General features: G+C 30.0%; 1 protein-coding gene and 1 long non-coding RNA gene across 3 annotated transcripts in view; both read right to left on the bottom strand.

Moving 5' to 3' along the window:
• Nucleotides 1-13,936, bottom strand: part of LOC105833124 — a 171,464-nt gene that overhangs the window by 125,198 nt on the left and 32,330 nt on the right. The window lies entirely within an intron of this gene.
• On the bottom strand, nt 12,371-13,480 carry LOC118645867. The gene is made up of 2 exons (XR_004963510.1): nt 12,599-13,480; nt 12,371-12,509 (listed from the first exon to the last, which is right to left on the bottom strand). It is a non-coding gene; the product is annotated as an uncharacterized LOC118645867 (long non-coding RNA).

Genomic DNA, 13,936 nt, shown 5'->3' with positions numbered 1-13,936 from the left:
CAAGATAAATAATTCTTGTAAAACATGCATGTAAAAATATATTTATATAACATGTAAGAAATATTTTGTATTTATATTAAAATATTAGTTCTTATTAAAATTTTTTAATTTTTAAAACAGACGCATGCTAATTTGAGATAATGCAATTGTATTGAATATTTTGGGTTAAATTAACATTTAATATTTCTTAGTCTGTTGAAATATTATAATTTATTGATAAGCAAATAGCTAAAACATTATAAGAATAATGCGGTTTCATAATTCTGAGATAAATTATTAAAATGTACGCATTAATTTAAAATTGATTTAACATATTATAAATGTCAATGTTAACAAAAAAACATGTTTTCACATTTGCTTCCAAATTGTGTCAAAGTGTTGCATTTGTTGCGTTAATTATTTACATAAATATTTATTATTTTTTATTTTAAATTAATACAAAGTTTGGGCTGTTAAAACATGTATAATTATTTTAAATTTAACATGAAATTTATTACACACACAACACATACACCACATGTATATGTGTAAAGTAAAAGCAGGTAGAATAGTTGTTTTTAAATTAACATTATTTTAATATGACTTAATGCAGGTCTCTTGAAAAACTCGTATTGACTATAATATCCAATTAATAAATCTTCAAAATTTTATCCCAACTTAGTATTAACTTAGTATTAAAAAAAAATATAAATCTAAGAAATAAAAATTTTAAAGACTAAAATATGATATAAAATACAGGTCAAATTTCAAAAACACTCATAAATAAAGTGCAAGCTTGTTTATTTATGTAAACTGATCAAATTACAATTATAAAAATTTTATATTCTTACTAATATAAAATAACATTATTACACATAACCAATAAAAAGTAAAATAAAACCCTAAGTTATTAAATTATTAAGTAATATAAACATTATTACCTAAAATAAACACTATTATTCATAATGTCGCGCATAATCAACCTAACTACAATTTAGAAGAAGCGTGCAGCAGTTCAAGTGCCGAAATTCGGTTGCGGATGCAAAAATGCTAGACAGAACAACTACGGGGTTTCCGGGATGTGTAAGTAAGTAAGCGGGTAAGCTCGTTTCCTTCTCATAGTTTAGCGCCAGCTCCGGATCACGCACTTTGCCGGCAAGTTAGCGGTAAGTTGTGCCGCCTAGTTCAGCCTCGTATACCGAGCTGCAGGTGCGGCCGCTTTGGGAGAACTTTGACACGTATTATACTCGTTAAGTTGGAGTACTCGCAGCCACTCTCACGATGCGAAAGTATATACGCGATGTGATACTGTCCGATCGTAAACCATTTTAAAAATTCTGAAAAAAAATTGAACAATCATCTATTGAAAAGTCGGATAAATTTTCAACAATTTTCCAAAGTCTTCCAACTTTTTGAAGAAAACAAAAGCCGAAAATTCGAGAGAAAAAGAGACAGAGAGAGAAAGAAAGAGAAAAAGTAGAAAAGAAGATTTTCATTGCCGTTGTTTTCCGAACTTTTCGAAATCTTTTTATGTCCTTCGCACGGAGAATTCTGGTTATATTTAATAAAAAAGTTGGAAACCCTACGCCTAAGGAATTCAGGAATTCACCGAGTTTGCGAATTTAAAGATAGAGAAAATCGAAAAAAGTTGACCAAATCGTGAGAAAAGAAATTCCGATCGGATAGCCATTCGATGTGTGATATCCGAAGACTTTTGAAAAAGTCAAGGAAGTCTCTTTGAAGCCACATAGGAAGCTCGAATGCAAATCTAATGTTGAATTCGCCGAGAGAACAGGAGTCGTGCGAGTATCGCGCGGAGTCATTGAACCGAGTTAAATTCGCCATTAGTGGATCGAAGCTTAAAGCTTTAGAAGCTATGGCCCATGTAATAGACGGGAAATTCCATTGAAAATATTTCCACTCACTGCTTGCAACTTATCAATTAACCGGGAATTGGAATTCTCACAAAACAAATCAGAGATATAAATAGTAAAATGTAGACTGTGTTCAAAAATTAAGAATGAGGGACAAGTAAAAATATTTTCTACTTTTGTAATTTTTCAGCTGCTGGAACTGATTATAATCTTTAAAAATTTTTCATTTAAAAAAAATATTAAGATCAGCATATTAAATATAAACTATTAAATAAGAATCTATTATAAAAATTTACAATTATAATTTTCGATATTCAACATTTTACATTTATTAATTTTATTTTATTACAACAAACTAATATTATTATTATTCAATATTTATAACATTATATACAAATATAAACTTTTTAAATTTGAATTAAGAATTATATTTATTCTCTCAAATTGAAAAACATTAATACAAAATTTTTCATTGTTTTTTTCACCATAAGTACGTAAATGGAACGTAATGTCAAGTTGCCTCTTGTGTTAATAAACTTTTCTAATAATTTTGTTTTTAAGTATAATAACTTTTTTATTTTTCTATTAAGCAAAACACATAAACTATTAGAGAAAAAAAATTTATTATATTTTCCTAGTAAAAAGCATGAATTAATGCTTTCGTCAAGCTCAATAATAATAATTATTAGATGGCTTTATATGCTGATTTTTAATACCTTTCCAACAAAATTAAAAATTAAACTTTTTAAAGGTGAGAATCAGATTTAGCAGTTCGAGAATTATTAAAAATCCATATTTTTGTTTATCATCCCAGAAATTAAGATTAGTTTATCTTACCAAACTTTTAACCCTAAAAGTTATTTCATTATTTACGAGAAAAGATAAAGCTCATACTTACTTTAATCATTTCATATAAATCGGTCAATTTATTTAAAACTGGGATTCAATTATTCAAGCTCTCAGAATCCGCAACTTGTTAGATATTCAGAATTTCCAATCTTCGAGTTTCCCGATCGTCTTGCGGCTTTGCATTTTTCTGCACAAGAAGAAAATAGATTCACGTTGAAGGTAGAATGTCGCGGTCCGGCCGCGCGATTCTCTCGAGAATCTTCTCTCTCTCTCCCTCTCTCTCTGCCTGTCTTCATGTGCGATACCATACCCCAGAGTTGCAATTTCTCGAGAACATTCCCATCTCCTTCGGAGATCCCGGTCCGTTCTACTTGCATCCTGGATGCCTTTGCCACGGAAAGGTTCAGGATTTCTCAGACACTCTCCGTTCTCGTCTGACGAATTACATTTCCTCAGATTTTGTCACGTTATCTTGCAAAAGGAAGTTGTTAACACGCGCCGTCTAAACGGTCGCCAGTCACCCCCAGGCGCACTCGCGTTTGTGAGTTCTCTTAGCCTCGCGCAAAATTTCCGTCCGATAAAACATTTGCCGCTCATTAATTCCAACTTTCGACTCCCGATGTCGAAAATGCCGATCTTGGAACGCAAAGTTACGCTCAACTTTCTAAACGTAAAGAAATTACTGAAAGCCGTTTTCGCAAGTTTTCAAGCACGTGAGAGCGTTAAAAATTTTTTAAACTTTCAAGAGTTCAAGCGAGAGGTTTCAGGAAAGAAAAAAGGTTGAAGACGTTTTTAGTAATACAATTAACAGCATATAAAAACTGGAAAGTCCAAGTTTGAAGAATATGAGAATTTAATTATTCGGAAATATGAAAATCCTTATGAATATGTATGCTCTTTTTTCTCCAACTTTTGCTTCTCATCGAATTTTAGTTTCGAATTGCTTCTTGTCGATGATTTTTAGCACGTGTAAAGTTTAGTTAGATTAATTTGTTACTCATACATTATAAATCTTTAATTTTTATCGATTACAAAGCTCGTAAAACCCATACCGATCGATAGCCGTCGGGAATTTTCGAATATTCAGACTCTCCAAGTTCAGTGCAAGATTTTCTAGTCGACGGGGTAAACGGCGCGCTTCAGTATTTCCCAGGTACGTCAGTTAATCCTCGGTTTCTCGATAAGACTCTGAGGCTCGTCGAAGCTCGATTTATCGCAGCACAATATGTCGCAAGCTAGTACTTGCAAGCTCGGGGCTCGAAAAGGGACGATCGATCGTTGAAGCGCAACCCCTGTAATTTGTTCACATAAATTCGCTCTCTCCAGCCATGCTAATATATATCACACGCATACGATCCATCTCTAAGGAATTAGAAATATTTAAATATATAAATTTTGTAAAAGTTGAGGTAACGATTATACAGTTAGAGATATAAAATTACGTTTGTAAAACGTTTATTGAAGTCTCTGTTTACGTTATTTCCTAAATTTCAAAACAATTTACAAAATACTGGATGTTTTCTTACTTTTGCAACTTCTATGTTAATATACATTAAGAAACAAGTTTGAGATTTACAAAATACAAATTTAAAGATGTATAATATCTAACACAAGAAGAAAAGTATTTGGTACTTGTGGCTATAATTAAATGTTAAAATAATTATAGGGTTACCATTTCCATAATTATTATTGTTATAATATTATCAAAAATAATGTATAATGTATCACACTACACACACACATGCACACACACACACACACACACACACACACACGCGCGCGCGCGCGCGCGCGCGCATAAACACAAATAAGTGGTTACAATTATTATAATTTCTATATCAACTAAACTTAAATTATAATAAGTATAACTACTTTTTATCTCAGTGCAATTGTATATTGTTATAAACATTATACTTATAACACTAACGTTAAAACAGTAATAATTAAAACTGGAATTCCTCACTGAAATTAATTGAACATTTAATTAATGTCAAATATCAAATATTTTTTTAAATTAAGTATTATACGAATTGAGTAATATGTTATACACAAACTAATAATATTTATAATTTAATCAAAATTGATTTAAATCATAATTTGATAAAGTTTTATCAAACCAATTTTAGGATATAAAAATTTTAAAATCTTTTAACATTTAATAATTCAAAAATTTCCATAACTTCCTGAACCTTTTATTCTTTTCTTTGTTAATAATACTCACCGAAACTCTTATGTATTTTTTTAAGGTTTGTCAGAACTCATAAAAAACATGAAAAAGATTTTCGCCGGAATTAATTCAACTATTTGGTAAATTTAATTTAAACTTTTATATTTTATGTATTCTTGCATTGCCAAATATTGGATGTATGAATCAAATATATGAGATACTGGATATTCGACTACTGGATATACAAATTCTCGATAGACGAAGCAACGAGACGTGAAAACTATCGCGCGTTTCGCTACTCTTTTTTCCAGGATCTTTATTTCCTCTTAGGTATATCGGGGCCCAGGTGTAAATTAGAAAAAAGTGGAGTTTCTTGGGAACTTTTGGAGCAAAGTCTCCTTCCACCACACTCCCATTCGTTTCTATCCGTCCCGTACAATCCCCAACAGTTCCTCAGAGATTGTGTTAGTGAGATCTATATAGATATGTGTGCGCAGCAGCGAACAAGATGCGCCGATGTTATCAACAATAACATGCGTCAGCGGAGAGCAAAATGTTGGTTGCAAACTAATATTAAGTTATGAAGTAAATAAACGCGGTAACGTTACTGTTTGCCTTAAATTACAAAATATAATTTAGAGTAAACTACGATCAAAATGCTACGATATCTAAAAGTATTTATAACCATTTTAATGGTTATCTGTTAAATTTATAATGTTATCAATTGAAACAAATAAATTAATTAAACCCGTATATTCATCTGTATTTAAATTAATACTAAAATTAAACTCTATCTCTCTCTCCCTCTTTTCTATATTAAATATAATAAATTTCATATAATTAAATTATAAAGGCATAATAAAGTTAAAAATAAATAAGTAAGATTTTTTTTATTTCTACCATAAAATAATGACATTTTTGTGTTTATTACTTAATGCAAATATATATAAATAGTAATCATATACCACTTTTGTTTCGGGTAATATTTCTTAAACAGAAACTAAAAATAAAGCTTTAAAATGTTAAATTTTATATGCCCGAAATCAGCACGACACTCGAGTAAAGATGTGCTGAATAGTTATGACAATTCTGGTGCCAATTCTCGATAGTTCTTGTATAGTTCTGTGCTTTGATATTATTTTTAAACAGAGTTCTGGCGATTAAACGTTTGCACAAAATTCTATATGCCCGAAATCAGCACGACACTCGAGTAAAGGTGTGCTGAATAGTTATGACAATTCTGGCGACTATTCTCGATAGTTCTTGCATAGTTCTGTGCTTTGATATTATTTTTAAACAGAGTTCTGGCGTTTGCAAAACTTTAAAAATATAAATGTAAACTTGAAACTATTTTCTATTAGATGATATAACAACAATATAGCATTTTATAATACTGTTTTATATTAATTAATATTTTTGAAATGCGATTAAGAATAAAAAGTTAGAACCAGTAAGACTAGCACAATCTAAATTTTTTCTTTTCTTTCTTTCAACATGAATAAATACACCTGAATTAACGTGTAGAGTATTTGCAAATTAATGTATGTACAAATTTCTAGAAGTTTTTTATTTTATTTTAGTATAAACATTTATTGTTTATTTAATACTTTAGCCTTCCTGTTTTTTTAAACGCAACATGTAGCGCGACTTTATATAAAAATCAAATTATATTTGTTTTTAATAAATTTTATATAAAAAAAATTTATATAAATATATAAACTTCAAACTTTTATTTTTTTAATTATCTAATCAAATCAGTTTTCATCAATATTAATAGTGCAAAGTTTAGTTTACGAGCAAAAAAAAGAAGTCATTTTAAAAAGCTTATGTCAGTATTGGCGACCATTTTCTATCTTTTAGTCTTAATTTGTTTAATGACTTGAAAAAAAGTATTGATATAGATAATAAATTATTGCTTAATATTATGTTTTTTTTAATTAGATATTTTAGAATGTTTTGAGAAAGTTTTGAAAAAGAAAAATATTGATACTAACCATTCAATTTTAATTTTAACATACTCATTATATACTTTTACAGATTGATTGTAAATCTTTAGCTTAAAAAATAATTTGTTTATACATTAAAGATAGACACGATATTGTTATACAAAAATTAATATCATAATTATGCGTGACAAGCTAAGTGACATTTTGAGCAGCAAAGTTTATTAACATTAAAATATCCTCAACAACCGAAACAATGGTAGCAACATTATTTATGGCAGCACTAAATTTTATGTTTATACAACGATATAATGACGACAGCGTTTTCCTCCGCACGCGGTTATTAAATAGCCAGTAATTAAATTGCCGCCAGTAATATCGCGCGAGCGTTCTCTCTATCATTCGTCGCTTGTGCGTGTTATGAAATTCTTTCCGGGGAGAGAGAATTCGCAATAACCAAAATATAAGATGTCACGATGCGCGGAATGAAAGAGCTTGAAACGCACTCAGTTCAATGCACCCGGTGACTTTTCAAATGTTTAATTCATAAAGCACGAAGTTTTAAAGTATAGAATTTACCATAATTATTTAACAATCTTGAAGTGTGTATCTGAATCTTGAGAGAAATCCTAGGATTTAACAAGTTATACAAATATACAAAAAGTGTAATGCAAAATTTCTTACATGCAACATTATTTCGTAACAAATCTAGAATAGTTTTATGATAATTAACAATTGACAATTATACACAACAATTTTAGAGCAATTTAAGATATATAAAAGGAAGTTACATGCGTGCATGAAATTCTAGAAAGTCTGTCAAAAATTTAAGAATGATTTTACTTCTTTATTTCATTGTTACCTATACTTTTACTCTGATTTTATTTACGTTTTTAACTGTGATTCATTTACTCTAGTTTATTGCGGTTTTTTTCCTTATAATTTAGTGAATCTAATTTTATTTACAATTCTTTTTATTTTCTTTTAATATATACCGTCTATTCTTTTAATATATCCATCGAATTGTGCTGTTCAAAGAGTTCTTGTTAATTTAAACTAAAAATTTCATGTTACCTAACGTTCGTATGCGAAACTTATATTCGCCGTTGGGTATACATGGAGCGTTGTGAGACTCGGAATATATAGAGATACCTCGTCGCGTCTTCGTAATGACACTTTAAAAGTTAGCCAATGTCTCAGCTCGATAGAGACGTGTGCGTCGGTATCTCCAGCGGGGGATGAAACTTCTTGGGAATGTAACGATGGCGATGCACCAGAAACACGGTGAACGTTGCTCGTACTCAAGCAAGTATTCAGAATAAATTTTCAATGCGCACATTTCTGCAAATTGCAAATTTGAAATCCTCTCCCTCTCCTTCTCTCTCCATTTCTCTTTCTCCATCTTTGTTCTTCTTTCTCTATCTTACTCGCTTTTGTTTAAAACAGTCAAGTTACCAAATTTCTTAATATTTTTATATTTAAAATAATTTTCTTATTTTTTTAAAACTTTGTTCTTATACTTCTAATTGGCAAAATTTTGATAAATTGCTACTCAAATAATTACTTTATCTAAATTATTAATAGTTCTTTTATGTAAAAAATTACCTCAACTGTCGTTTATATTTTTTTTGCAATGTTATCATTACTAACTATATGTTGTATATTACTGATTGTTCTACATTCTACAGTGGAAGAAAAGTATTTGGCATTTGTAGTTATAATTCAATGTCAAAATAATTATGGACAGAATTTCCATTTTTATCGTTATTACTGCTAGCAATAATAGCATACAATGTATTACACTAACAAAAAGAACTGATTGCAATTACCCTAATTCAAGAATTGTAGTTTAAGTTGTGTATAGTTCTGTTTGAGCATGAGAAATCCGTAAGTGACAAGTTGCGAGTTCAAAGTCTACACATACTCTATAAAAAAATTTAGTCTTTAGCAAAACTTTTAGATTTGACATATAAAGACTGATATAATTCTATTTTCATTATTTTTTTCTATAATTTAAATATAATTAGTACAAAAAATAATCAGAATTTACAATTTATAATTACTTTCAATGTATTTAAATTATGGTAATTACATTATTTTTCTTAATATAACACATATGTTATTATAATATTATAGAAGTAATAATTACAAAGATTGAACTCCTAACTATAATTGTTTTAATAATCATACACTCAATCATACACTAAAGAAAGTGTTGATTTGACTAATTTTTTCAAGTTGATTAAATTTCTTTAATTCAACTATTTATGTATTTAATTAAAAAATTAAAAAATAGAAATACTTGAATTAAAGTTCAAGTATTTTATTTATTTAAGTAAATGCGTAAATATTTAAATTAAAGAAATTTAACTAAGTTAAAAAATTTAGTCAATTTAACAACTTCTTTCTCAATGTAGATTTCTTAAATACCGAATATTACTTATTATATTAACAATTTTTTGAAAAAGTAAAAAAAAGGATAAGTATAGATTCTCGAGCAATAGAGAAATTTGCTGTGATTAAGCATTTTGTCCCTACCTACTGAGATGTAAAAATCCCTAAGTGGTTATGCCCAGTAGATTAAAATTATTAATCTTTTACTGTATTTACAATTATCTAAAACAATCTTCATATATCTATGTCTTCAAACTTTTGGAGTTCTCAACGCGTCTTAAATCATTCACTAGAAGATTTTTGTATTTACATTTTTGTCTCAAGCGTGCATCTCATAGTGTTCCTTGTGAGTAAAACTTTGAAGATTCTGCGTTCCAGCTGTAGATTCGAAAATTGTCAGGCACGCGACGATTGGGAAACTTGAGCTCCAACCGAGCGCTCGATGAATTTCACGGACAATTTTAAGGAATAGCGTGGCTGATTTCCATTTGGCTTTTACCTTTTCGTTTCCTCGTCGTGGCGAACTTTCGCGAATATGCGCTCGTAAAGTTCAATCTGTACGCGAAAAAACGAAGAGCAGCAAGGAAGAGTGGAACGGGCAGAAAAGAGGGTGTGGAGAACACGCAGATGGAAATGGAAGACTCCGCGGCGGGAGAACAAAACTTTTCGCGACGTCCCTTTCGTATCCGCGCTGACGGAAGTGGTCGTATAGAAGAGAGAGCGGGCGACGCAGGGAGTGAAATCGATGGGGCGAGGCGCAGGATAGAGCGACGAGAAGAACCGGCGGAAAGAGGTAGACGGAGAAAAAGGGAGCAAGACATCCATGAGTGAATAGCGATATGTGTCGGCGATATTAGGCTTTAAAAAAGAATACAAAGTAAAAAAAAACGAATTAAAAAAAAAGGAAACTAAACTGAGATGGATCTGCGGACGTACATTCACCCCCAAGTCTTTTAGAAAATCTTTTTAGAGGATAATTTGTATATTTTATATTTATTCTATAATTTAATACATAAAAAAAATGTATATAATTGTAAATATAACCATATAAGTTTTGTACACATATATTTACCTCTTCTATAGATTTTATTTCTTATATAATAGATTTGTTTATATTGTTTTATCTATAAAATTGTTTTAAAAAATTTATATAGATTTATTTATGCCAATTAGGATATTTAATTTTCTCATAGGTACAGTCTGTTTACCTAAAATGCAGAAACTTATAAATCTCTTTTCCACCAACAAAATCGTACATTTTTTTATTAAATGGAGTATTTATTTCTGTATTAAATATTAATTTAATAGAATAGAAAATATAAGTAATGTTCATAATATTAGTTATTATACTTTAAGTAAATTGATAGTAAATATTTTGTTATACAAAAAAAATAATTATTGAAAAATTTAGAACATAAATTAAATGAATATAATAATATGTTTTATACTTGCAATAATAACAGTAACAATATTTTATTTATAACGTATTGTTTCAGCAATATACCTGATTTAAAAATATTTAAGTAAAACATTAAAAACAATTTGTGTTATTTAATTATTTATAATATTTATAATATAAAAATATCTACATTGTAAATAAGACAGAAACTCAAAAAGTGCAAGGTTTTATTTCATTTTAATATAAGTAAAGTAAAAATCTGAAGGCTTTAGATAAATTATATTAAGAAGAACAAATATAAGATTTGTTGTAATTTCCCACGAAATCATGTTTACAAAATATTATACTTTTAATATAAATCTTAATAAATTTTCAGCAAAGAATTTATGATTTTTTTTTTAAGTAGGATTAATTTTTAATTAAATTGTGAAATATTTTCTGTGTAGATTGATATTTAAAAAAATGACGTTACATGATATGCGTGATGATACGTGAAACATAAATACAATTTTTTTATGTCTTTTTTAACGTCATAAAAATGTTTAGCAGCTGTAGGGCTTAATACGCGGGCGTACGAGAAAAAAACGCGAAGAATCGACCGGCGCGTTTCACGAACGATTCCCGGCGCATTCAACGTGCCTGCCTTCTCGTCACTTCCGGTTAGTTAACCGCATTTGAAAGCCGACCTGCTTCAGAATCGAGAACTCGATTCGAGATACGTTCCGGGAATGCGGCGCCTCTCGCTATGAAAGACACTTCCGCCGAGGCCGAAGACAATCGATACCGTTACGTCGTTTTCCTCGCAGAAAATCAACGAATACACACCCATAGCTACCACCATATATACGATCGAGCGGCTGAATGCTAGATGCACGATGCAGAAATACCAGTGGTACCATTGTGCGGCACGTTAACCAGAACGTTTCCTCGTTCACGCGAATACTTCGCTTAACAATTTCAAAATATTTCCAAATTTATATCGATTCTTACCAACACTTACACTTTCTTCTAGAAAAATAAATTGCATGATTAATGTATGATCAGAATAATTGTAAGGCTTATGAGTTATGTAAAAAAAGTTGCAAATATTATTTATGAATATCTAAAAATTGTTACATTTAATTATTATTAATTTATTTAAGAATCTTTTCTGATCTTTTCTTTGAGCTGCATCTTTTGTTTAATAAATTCCAAATTCTTTTGCAGCCGTTGTTAAATACGATGTGTAGATTTTATATGTAATTATGTATATTTATATTTAAACAAACACATACTTTTAGTTTTATTTCTTTCGGAAACAAAGCATTTTTGAGAGAAATATCTAAAATAAAAGTTATAGTAAAAACAGAGGAGAGAACAAAACACATATACACATAACATAAAAAAATAACCGCGTAAAATGTTCTTCCTAACTTCATATGAGTGTAACTTTTTTTTAACGTGATCTAAGTTGTAATATTGCGAATTATCACATTTCTTTTTAAACCAAATTACTTCTGTAAGACATATATTTTTTTGTTAAGTTAAAACTGTCATTTTTTAATTAAAAAGTATTTCTTTTGTAGTATTGCAAGGGATTTGAGAATATTTATCTTTATGGATATGGAAAGCTCTTAAAAAGTTCTTTGAAGATACGCAATGGAAAAAAAATGGAGGCTGCTATTTAAAACATGAATACCATTGCCTCTACTGGAGGGGGTGGTTTCTAGAAGTTCATGTTACGCCGTGTTGTTGCAGTCTCTATCTTTCATACTTTTCCTCTTTTGTCTTCAACATTTCTCTGAAAAGTGCTCTTTATTTCTAGGATAATTCACTATACCAATTAAAATGAGAAACCCTGCGTGCATCACAGAAACCTGCTACTCGTATAATTTGGATTTTAATTAATTTTATTCTCTTCAGGTCTAAAAAATATACATTTACGTGATTACAGAAAAAAAAGATGCAATGTTAAAAAAGAAAGAAAAATCTATATGTGTATGTGTACACTTACTTTATAATGAGCTTCACGGTTTAAATTTAATTAATTAATATTCCGCGATTTAATCCGTCAAAATCTCTCGGACGGACATTTCTGCTGCAAGATGTGTAAAAAAAAAATGTGCTGCAACAGTTCTTCCAATCGACCCTTCGACAGAATCGTTGCCTTCGCGGGGCGCGGAGAAAACGAAATTGATCGTTCCGGCGGTGGCGAAAGTTTCGCAGCCATGCGTCATCTTAATTGGCTTAATGCCGACAAGTTACAGCGCTCTACACACACACCCAGTCGCGCTCGCGGCTTCCTCGCGCGCTCGCGCTTTTTCCGCACTTTTTCCCGGGGATCTCGCCGTTGCCGCCACGTTTAAGACTCACCATCTGGAAGTTTCCTACAGGACGTATGTACGAGATCCTCCGAGAGTTTCTACGTTAGCGATGCCGCAAGTCGACTGCAGTGAACTGCATCGCGACGATCCTTCTTTCCCTTCCACCGCGCGATTCTCTCCTCCTCTTTATTGCTCCTTTTATCGGATGCCGTCTGGGTTTAATGAAACTTTTTGTAGGAATTAATGTTACATTCTGCAATGCTGCGATGTTGCGTCTGTCAAGATTTGTTGCGCGTCGTGATAACGAGTGAAACGAAGATACTCGAAAGAAGAATTTACACTTCGTAAATATTCGACAGCTCCTGGTTTTTTTCTGGACTTTATGATCGCTGCGAAAAAATTTCAAATTCCTTAGAATCCCCAATTTTTATTGTTCGACGTCCGTTTTATGCGGATGTGTTAATCGAAAAATAAATATATTATAAAAGTAAATATATATAATTGTTTGACTACCAAAAATGTTTTGTAAACTACAATTTTAATAATTAAAAGGTTATAAAAAATTATTTATTGTTTATATAGTTATATAAGGTAGTTTTAAGAGTTCATTTAATATTTTAACATGATACAGATATATACTGTCTTATATCTTTTATGTATATTAATCAAAAGTACATCGTACTCTCTAAAGTACAATCAGTAAAGAATTAGTGAACTCAGGGAAAATATTGATTTTCAGTGATAGACTTATAACATATTGATCAGTGAAATAAATACACTAATCTTTCAATGACAATACATTAACATTAAAGTCGAAAAAGATCACTAAAAGACAATGAATACTCATTAATTATCACAGTTATAAGTATATTGCTGCAAATCTGTGGTAATATACTGATTGTCATTTAGAAAGTAGGTATTGTATTTTTTTAACTAGAATTCAATGTTTTTTAATATTGTAAAAGTATATAAAAATAACAATTTACAAATTTAATCTATAAAAGATATATGTCAATATCAATATTTGT

The sequence above is a fragment of the Monomorium pharaonis genome, chromosome 5, assembly GCF_013373865.1.
Source record: "Monomorium pharaonis isolate MP-MQ-018 chromosome 5, ASM1337386v2, whole genome shotgun sequence".
NCBI classification, from domain to species: Eukaryota; Metazoa; Arthropoda; class Insecta; order Hymenoptera; family Formicidae; genus Monomorium; species Monomorium pharaonis.
This window is presented reverse-complemented; position numbering and strand designations above follow the sequence as displayed.